General features: G+C 37.2%; 1 non-coding gene across 1 annotated transcript; it reads left to right on the top strand.

Annotated features, from left to right (window-relative positions):
* The first annotated feature begins 4,396 nt into the window (after positions 1-4,396).
* LOC127098874 (small nucleolar RNA R71) lies at positions 4,397-4,503 on the top strand. The gene has a single exon (XR_007793558.1). It is a non-coding gene; the product is annotated as a small nucleolar RNA R71 (small nucleolar RNA).
* The last annotated feature ends 5,075 nt before the right edge of the window (positions 4,504-9,578 follow it).

Here is a 9,578-nt window from a genome sequence, read left to right as displayed (position 1 = left end):
GTTCCTCTAATTCGTTTATGTCAAGAATTCGCTTTTCACCAGCGGCCTTATAGGTTAAATTTAGATTTTTAATAGCCCAGTAGGCCTTATGTTCTAATTCTACCGGGAGGTGGCAAGATTTTCCATAAATAAGCTTAAATGGGGTTGTCCCTATGGGAGTTTTGTAAGCGGTTCGATATGTCCATAAAGCTTCTGGTAGTTTCGATGACCAGTCTTTCCTTGAGGTGGCGAATGTTTTTTCCAATATTTGTTTGATTTCTCTGTTAGACACCTCCACTTGTCCACTGGTTTGAGGATGGTAAGGTGTCGCTACTCTATGTCTTACACCATACTTAAACAGTAGTTTTTCGAGTATCTTAGATATGAAATGCGATCCACCATCACTGACTACTATTCTTGGGACACCAAATCTTGGAAAAATTATATTCTTAAAGAGTCTAGTTACTACTCGTGTGTCGTTTGTTGGAGAAGCTATAGCTTCAATCCATTTTGATACGTAGTCAACCGCTACGAGTATGTAAAAGGTCCCATGAAATCTATTCCCCACACGTCGAAAATCTCTACTTCCAAAATGCCCTTTTATGGCATCTCGTCACGTCTAGATATGTTTCCTGTGCGTTGACATCTATCACATTTCTTGATAGCCGCATGCACATCCTTCCATATGTTTGGCCAATAAAGACCGGCTTGTAGGATTTTGGAGCAGGTCTTGGATGTACTTGCATGTCCACCATAAGGAGCGGAGTGACAGTGTTGGATTATATTTTCTATCTCTTCTTCAGGTATACACCGACGGAAAATACCATCGGGGCCTCTTTTGAAAAGTAAGGGGTCATCCCAGTAATAATGTTTTATGTCATGGAAGAATCGTTTCTTTTGTTGGTAAGATAAATTAGGTGGAACTATTCCGGCAGCTAGATAATTGATGAAGTCAGCGTACCATGGTGTAACACATATAGCTAAGGTGGTCTCTACCTGTTTATCAGCTTTATTTTCTTCCAAAGTAGCTATAAGTTTATCGTACGAGAAATCATCGTTGATCGAAGTTCTTTCCAGTTCCAGGTTTTCGAGTCTAGAGAGGTGATCTGCTACTACGTTTTCAGTTCCTTTCTTATCTTTGATTTCCAGATCGAATTCTTGTAGCAACAAGATCCACCTTAGGAGTCTAGGTTTAACATCCTTTTTTGTTAAGAGGTACTTAATGGCGGCGTAGTCAGTGTAAACGATTATTTTAGCTCCGACCAAGTAAGAACGAAATTTATCTAGTGCAAATACTACTGCTAAAAGTTCTTTCTCGGTCGTGGCGTAATTCATTTGTGCTTCATCTAGAGTTCTACTTGCGTAATATATGACGTGAAGCTTTTTATCCTTTCGTTGTCCTAAAACAGCGCCTACGGCGTAATCACTTGCGTCACACATTATTTCGAATGGTTCATTCCAATCCGGGGTCTGCATTATGGGCGCGGAGATCAATGCTTGTTTAAGCGTTTGAAATGCTTCTAAACATTTATTGTCAAATATGAATTCAACATCTTTCATTAATAATCCGGTCAAAGGTTTAGTTATTTTAGAGAAATCTTTAATGAATCGTCGGTAAAAACCGGCGTGTCCTAAGAAGCTTCGTACTTCTCTCACAGTTTTCGGAGGTTGAAGGTTTTCGATTACTTCTATTTTGGCTTTGTCTACTTCAATTCCTCTATTTGATATGATGTGTCCTAAAACAATTCCTTCTTGTACCATAAAGTGACATTTTTCCCAATTAAGTACTAGGTTTACTTTTACACATCGCTCTAGAACTCTTTCTAGGTTTTCAAGACATTCTTCAAAGCTTTGTCCGCATACGAAAAAATCATCCATAAATACTTCCATGATATTTTCGAGAAAATCGGCGAATATTGCCATCATGCACCTTTGGAAGGTTGCGGGAGCATTGCACAAGCCAAACGACATTCGTCGATAAGCGAAGGTACCAAAAGGACATGTGAATGTTGTCTTTTCTTGGTCATCAAGATGAATTGGTATTTGAAAGAAGCCTGAGTAACCGTCTAGATAGCAGAAATGAGAATGTTTTGCTAATCGTTCTAACATCTGGTCTATGAATGGTAAAGGGAAATGATCTTTTCGGGTTGCTTTGTTTAGTTTCCTATAGTCAATGCACATTCTCCATCCCGATTCGATTCGTTTGGTTATAGTTTCTCCTTTTTCATTTTCAATAATTGTTATACCTCCTTTCTTTGGTACTACGTGTACAGGACTAACCCATTTGCTATCAGATATAGGATATATGATACCTGCCTCTAATAACTTTGTTACTTCCTTCTTCACTACCTCACTCAGGATCGGGTTAAGTCTCCTCTGATGTTCCCTAGAGGTTTTACAGTCTTCTTCTAGCATGATGCGGTGCATACAAATAGAAGGACTTATTCCTTTAACATCGGTGATGTTGTATCCTAGTGCGGTTGGATATTTTCTTAAGATATGTAGGAGTTTTTCGGTTTCGAGTTTTCCTAGGTTTGCATTAACTATTACTGGTCGTTCAAGTTCTAAGTCTAGGAATTCATATCTCAGATTTTTGGGAAGTGTTTTCAGGTCGAGGTTTGGTTTCTTAAGGCATTGCGCAGGATCCGATGTCATTGCTAAACATTGGTTAAGTTCGTCTTCTACACGATAGTCAGACAATTTGTCATTTTCTAACTCTGTTTCTTTTATGCATTCATCGATGATATCCATAAAGTAACATGTGTCATCTATTGCAGGTGCTTTCAAAAATTGGGAAAGAATGAACTCAATTTTCTCTTCTCCTACTTCGAAAGTGAGTCGTCCTCGTTTTACGTCTATGATCGCACCGGCGGTTGCTAAGAATGGTCTTTCCAATATAATGGGTGTAACTTCATCTTCTCTTATGTCCATAATTATAAAATCGGTTGGAATGTAGAATTGACCTATGCGCACGAGAATGTTTTCAAGAATTCCTACAGGATATCTAACAGAACGATCTGCTAGTTGCACAAACATTTTAGTTGGTCTTAATTCTCCCATTTCCAGTTTCTTGCATATGGATAAAGGCATAACACTGATACCGGCTCCTAAATCGCATAAGGCTTTATTTATGACAAATTTTCCTATGTGACAGGGTATAGAGAAACTACCAGGATCCTTAAGTTTTGGAGGCATATTCTGGATTATGGCGCTACATTCAGCAGTGAGTGTAACGGTTTCGCTCTCTTCAAGTTTCCTTTTATTAGAAAGAATTTCTTTTAAGAACTTAGCATATGAGGGCATCTGCGTAATAGCTTCTGTAAACGGAATTGTGACGTTTAATTGTTTCAGTAGGTCAACAAATTTTTTAAATTGGCCCGCATCTTTGGTTTTAATAAGCCTTTAAGGGTAAGGGATAGGTGGTTTATAAGGTGGTGGAGGTACATAAGGTTCTTTCTTTTCTACGGTTTCCTTATTACTCTCTTCCTTTTCCTTAGGTTTACTTTCTTCCTCAGTTGACTTTTTAGAGTTTTGGTTTTCCATCCTTGGATCAGACAGTCCTTCTACTTCCGTTCCACTTCTTAATATGATTGCATGAGCGTGGCTTTTCGGGTTAGGTTGGGGCTGTCCAGGAAATGTACCAGTTGGGGCAGCAGTAGGCGCTTGTTGTTGAGCTACTTGTAAGATTTGTGTTTCCAGCATTTTGTTATGGGTAGCCAGGGCATCTACTTTACTTGCTAGTTGTTTAATTTGTTCGCTAGTGTGTACATTCTGGTTTAAGAAATCTTTATTGGTTTGCTGTTGAGAAGCTATGAAGTTCTCCATCATGATTTCCAAGTTGGATTTCCTAGGAACGTTATTGTTAGGTGTAGATGGGATCGGCTTTTGATATCCCGGAGGTATAGCTGGGGCTTGATTTGGAGCTTGTCCTGGTGCGTATAAAGCATTATTACTCTTATATGAAAAATTAGGATGGTTCTTCCAGTTAGAGTTATAGGTATGCGAGTAGGGATTTCCTTGAGCATAATTCACTTGTGCTGCTTGGATTCTTGTTAGGAGTTGACAATCTGCAGGAGTGTGATCTTGGATTCCACAGACTTCGCAATTTTGAGTTGCGGCAACCACGGTGGCTGGAGGTGATACATTTAAACTTTCAATTTTCTGGGCCAGAGCATCCACTTTTGCATTAACATGATCAAGGCTACTTATCTCGTACATGCCACTTTTCGTTTGAGGTTTCTCTACCATTGTTCGGTCGCTTCCCCACTGATAATGGTTTTGGGCCATGCTTTCGATAAGTTGATAAGCATCGGCATAAGGTTTATCCATAAGCGCACCACCTGCGGCGGCGTCTATTGTTAACCTTGTGTTGTATAAGAGACCATTATAGAAGGTATGAATTACTAACCAGTCCTCTAAACCATGGTGTGGACAAAGTCTTATCATGTCTTTGTATCTTTCCCATGCTTTGAAAAGAGACTCGTTATCTTTCTGTTTAAATCCATTTATCTGGGCTCTCAACATAGCTGTTTTGCTTGGAGGAAAATATCGGGCAAGAAAGACTTTCTTCAACTCGTTCCATGTGGTGACTGAGTTGGAAGGAAGAGACTGAAGCCATCTTCTAGCTTTATCTCTTAACGAGAAAGGAAAGAGACGAAGTTGAATTACCTCTGAAGTGACACCATTAGCTTTAACAGTATCAGCGTATTGGACAAATACGGATAAATGAAGGTTTGGATCCTCGGTAGGATTTCCAGAGAATTGATTCTGTTGCACAGCTTGTAGCAGCGAAGGCTTAAGTTCGAAGTTGTTTGCTTCGATTGCGGGTGGAGCAATACTCGAATGCGGCTCATCTTATGATGGAGCGGCGTAATCTCGAAGAGCACGAGCTGGTTCTGCCATCTCGGGTATCGGCGAAGGAAGAAGATTTTTGAGGTCGGGCACTTCGATAGGAGGGAGATTGTTTGCAGCACGATATTCCCGAATTCGTCGTAAGACTCAGAGATATAGTTCAATGTCGTTGATTCGTAAGTAAAACGGTTCGCCTTGTGAGCGAGTGTGTGGCATACAAATCAACGAAAGAAAAAAAAGGAAAATAAAAATTGCCTTAGTCTCTACAGCGTAACAAAAGAGTTACGATATCGACTAACTAAAAGTCCCCGGCAACGGCGCCAAAAATCGCGACTTTATGAGTCGATTTGGGGTACTAACTGCAAGTGCACAGTTCTATCGCGTAGTTTTAAAAGATATCGATCCCACAGGGACTTATGAATCGATATACCGTTTTCTAAGGTTACTTCGTAAAGCTAAGGCGGATGATACTTTGATTGTTTGGGGGAAAAGTAAGACTAAAATTAGATCTAAATTAAATATCAATTAAGCGGATATCGGTATGTAGTTCGTCGTAATTAGGGAATCGAATCTTCGTTGGTTTCTTGGTTTTAAAATAAATCTTTTCAATAGACACTATTGATTAAAAGCCTTTTCTCAAACTCTCGCTCCGTTGAATAGACCATGACTTTATATTAACGTAGCTGTCACTTATTAGTTAAGTCCAAAATCACTTTTTGAAAACAACAGAATCTATAGAAACTCTTTTCATTAAAATAATAACCGTTTAAACACCCTCGTCTCAAACTCTCGCGCGCTTAATTGATATTTAATTTAGATCTAATTTTAGTCTTACTTTTCCCCCAAACAATCAAAGTATCATCCGCCTTAGCTTTACGAAGTAACCTTAGAAAACGGTATATCGATTCATAAGTCCCTGTGGGATCAATATCTTTTAAAACTACGCGATAGAACTGTGCACTTGCAGTTACTACCCCAAATCGACTCATAAAGTCGCGATCAAGTTTTTGAAAACAACAGAATCTATAGAAACTCTTTTCATTAAAATAATAACCGTTTAAACACCCTCGTCTCAAACTCTCGCTCTATTGACTTAGATGATATAATTAAACTTAAATGCTTAACTCTCGTCCTCACATTTAACCTTTAAAAATACTTTTTGAAAAAGATTAGAATTTAATTAACTCTAAAAATTGCTTTCGCCCTGATTTAGAATTAATGTCCAATTTACACTGTCCAGTTAAAAACTCAAACTTTCGTTCTATTGATTTTAACTTCTTTACGTCTTTTACTCTCGTACAAAAACTTTGGGATTAACCCTGTAAATTGAGACCATAAAAAAGAGTGATTTATTTTTAAATGAAATTAAAACAACTTAGTTTTGACTCCTTCATTCCGCTTACTTTACATACCGATATCTAAAATACTTAGCCGGACATGCTAAACAGGTCTAAACAATCATCATGCTTAAATAAAACCATATCAGGCAAACAGTATAAATAAACAGTAATGCAGGGCATATATAAATTAAAACAATAAATTAAAGAACTTGAATAATTAATAGCAATCTTGAACACTCCACCACAGACCGGTTGGATTTGTTCTTGAACTCTTCAATCGGACAGGAAAATAAAAGCGAAGGAATAAAATACTATGATCTAACGTAAGGTTAGATCCATTAAAAGATACACAATAGTCTCCGGTGTAGAAACTATTGTGTGAAAAATTAATTAAGTGCTTGAAAGATTTACTGGAAAAGAAAGAAATAAAAATTGCTAATGAAAATAGAAAGCTGTAGAAAAGTAATGCTGTAAAATATGCTTGCACGGCCGAAAAAGAGAGCTTCAGGATTGGATAAAAGCAACTATTTATATTAATCCACTTTTGTAACGGTTTCCAAAAATTCCTTCCGTAGGTAGTCTTCACGTTCCAAGAGTCAAGCGGAAGAATAGGCTTCAACGTGCCTCTGTTGCGCGTTAAAAGCCAAAAATATAGGAGAGGGGTGTGACGTTCGTCACACCATGTGTTACGCTTGTAACACAAGGTAGCAGGGCGTGACGCTCGTCACACCTTGTGTGGCGGTCGTCACAGGTTCAGCGCTCCTGGCTTGTAATTGTGGGCTGGGCTTTAGTGGAATTTGCTTCTCATTATCTTTTTGCACCCCCTTTTCTTCCTTTTTCACTTATGCTTTAAATAAGTTACCTGAGACAAATAGAAGGAAAAATACCAAGTAATATCGAATAAAATGAAATAACTCGAAACAAATAATAATAAAATTTAATTAAATCGAGTCCAAAAATGTGATATTATTTCATGTTATCATTCTTCTGCTGACATCTCTTCATCACTAGACTCACAAAAAGAGTCATACTAAAATCCATCACTTTATTATCTAGTTCTCCTTCACTTTCATCATCAAAATCAGTCCAAGTGATTGACAATCCCTCTTTATGTTTCTTTAGAAAAGTAGGATATCCAACTTTAATGTGACCAAACCCTCCACATTCATGACATTGAACTCATTTGCCTATGTTTAAGGGACTGATGTCTGACACCTTGACTGGGACATTTGTCATCCATCTTTTGTCAAGCTTCTTCAAAGAGTTGTTAAGCCTTCTCCCAAAAAATAGCTATAGCCTCTGAAAAACTTTCTCCACCTTGATCTCCGTCCTCTTCAATGTTGGACACAAAATCTATACTTATGTTCTTCTTTTCCGATCTTCCATTTATAGATACTTCAAAGGTTTGAAGAGATCCAATCAGTTCATCAACCTTCAAGGTGCTTAAATCTTGAGCTCCTTCAATAGTTGTTACCTTCATGTCAAACTTCTTAGGCAAAAACCTGAGGATTTTTCTAACCAACTTCACTTCTGACATATTCTCTCCTAAGGAAAATGAATTATTGGTAATGTCAATAAGTCTGATGTTGAAATCAGAGATAGATTTATCTTCATCCATTATCAAATTCTCAAACTTTGCAATAAGGAGCTGCAACCTTGACCTTAAAACCTTGGAGTTGCCCGAGCATCACAAGATGTTTCTACCCTTTAATTAGAGGAATGTAAAACAATAAATATTTACAAAAATGAACAAATAGATAAACTTGTTGGGATTATATTTCCTTAACATATATCGCATGTATTCTACTGATACCTTATGTTAATACTAGTTATTAATCGATATTATCACGTATCACTCACCAACATCATTTATGTCTAAACAATAACGTGGGTTCTACTGTATTATCTAATCGATGATCTCTCAGCCTATTAATCAATACGGTAGCATTAGGAATCAATACAAGGAGTGAACATTAAATCAAAATCTATTTCTATAATTTAGTTTTTAATAGATGATAATCTTAAGTCGGGATATGAAATGTATTTCTCAATAACGATTGAAATCCATAAAAGTAACAATTAAATAAAGATAACATCAATATTGATTCATAACTAGTTCATACAACAATGACTAGAAGAGATACATACAATTACGATTAACTACGTCTAATCCCAACAAGAGAGAAGTTAGCTACTCATTGTCATGTTATCTTGGTACAAGTGAAAATAATAGTGATAAATGAGCATCAATCTTAATTTATTGATGATTTCAGCGTATCCACCTTCAATTCCTCAAGATCTGACTTTCTCCAATGCTAACAATTGTTTATATCTTAGAAAATGGTAAGATCCCTTTTTTAATGTTCAGAATGTTATATATACTAGTCTTGAAATCATACTCTCAGCAAGCCTAGCCCAATCGTGCTAAGCGTAATAACCTTTCTTAACCATGAAGAAATTTGACACGTCAGCAGCCTAAACCGCCTTACCTCGCTTAGCCATTAAAAGTCATGATAACTGAGCTCTCACTACAACCATTCTAAGCGTGCCATGCTTTTGGATACTTAGAAAATTTCCCTTCTTTGCTCTCGCTTCAAGCATGCTTAAAGCACAAATCTATGGAATTTTGCATCTTTTCTCGCTTCAAGCGCCCTAGAAGAAAAACTCTTTGGATGTCCCTTTTTTGCTCACTTCAAGCGTGCTAGAAGCGCCACTTTATGATTTTATTTTTGCACTGCTCACTTTGAGCTCGATCAGTGCGCCTGGTGAAGACTTTCTTCTTTGCTTTGCCTACCACACTCTTGCCTTGATCAAATACCTATAAAATGAGTTGGAATTAGGTAAAACTTTCATAAGTCAACTATTATCCTAACACAACTGGTATTTACATTAAAGATAGGGTTTTATACTCTTAACTTGTGAAATAAGTTAATATGTGAAATGATTTTCATGTGTCTTGTTGGTTCTAAGTGTTGGCAACAATTTTGGTAAAACAAAGAGTGTTTACAAGAGGTTACAAGTGATGTGTTAACATAAGATATCTTGTACCTGCTGGAGGTTTAAAATATAATTATGCAGGATTGTTTCAGGATGTCATACCCGATGTCATGACATCTGATATCATGTACCTGCTGGATATTTAAAATGGAATTATGCAGGATTGTTCCAGGATGTCAGACCCGATGTCATGACATCTGTACATAGAACATTCAGTCTGAATGTTATGTGTTATGTGATTGCGCTTTTAATGGCAATCTATGTTTGATTGATGAGTTAATTGTAAATGCTATCAATCAATAATTACAACGTGATTAACTTATCTTTCAAAGAGATCTAATCAACTGTCATAAGAAGATTTGAATGGAAAATAGTTTTAGGGTTTTATGATGTCCAAGCCCAGCTGAATGC

Source organism: Lathyrus oleraceus, chromosome 6, assembly GCF_024323335.1.
Source record: "Lathyrus oleraceus cultivar Zhongwan6 chromosome 6, CAAS_Psat_ZW6_1.0, whole genome shotgun sequence".
Lineage (NCBI taxonomy): Eukaryota > Viridiplantae > Streptophyta > Magnoliopsida > Fabales > Fabaceae > Lathyrus > Lathyrus oleraceus.
This window is presented reverse-complemented; position numbering and strand designations above follow the sequence as displayed.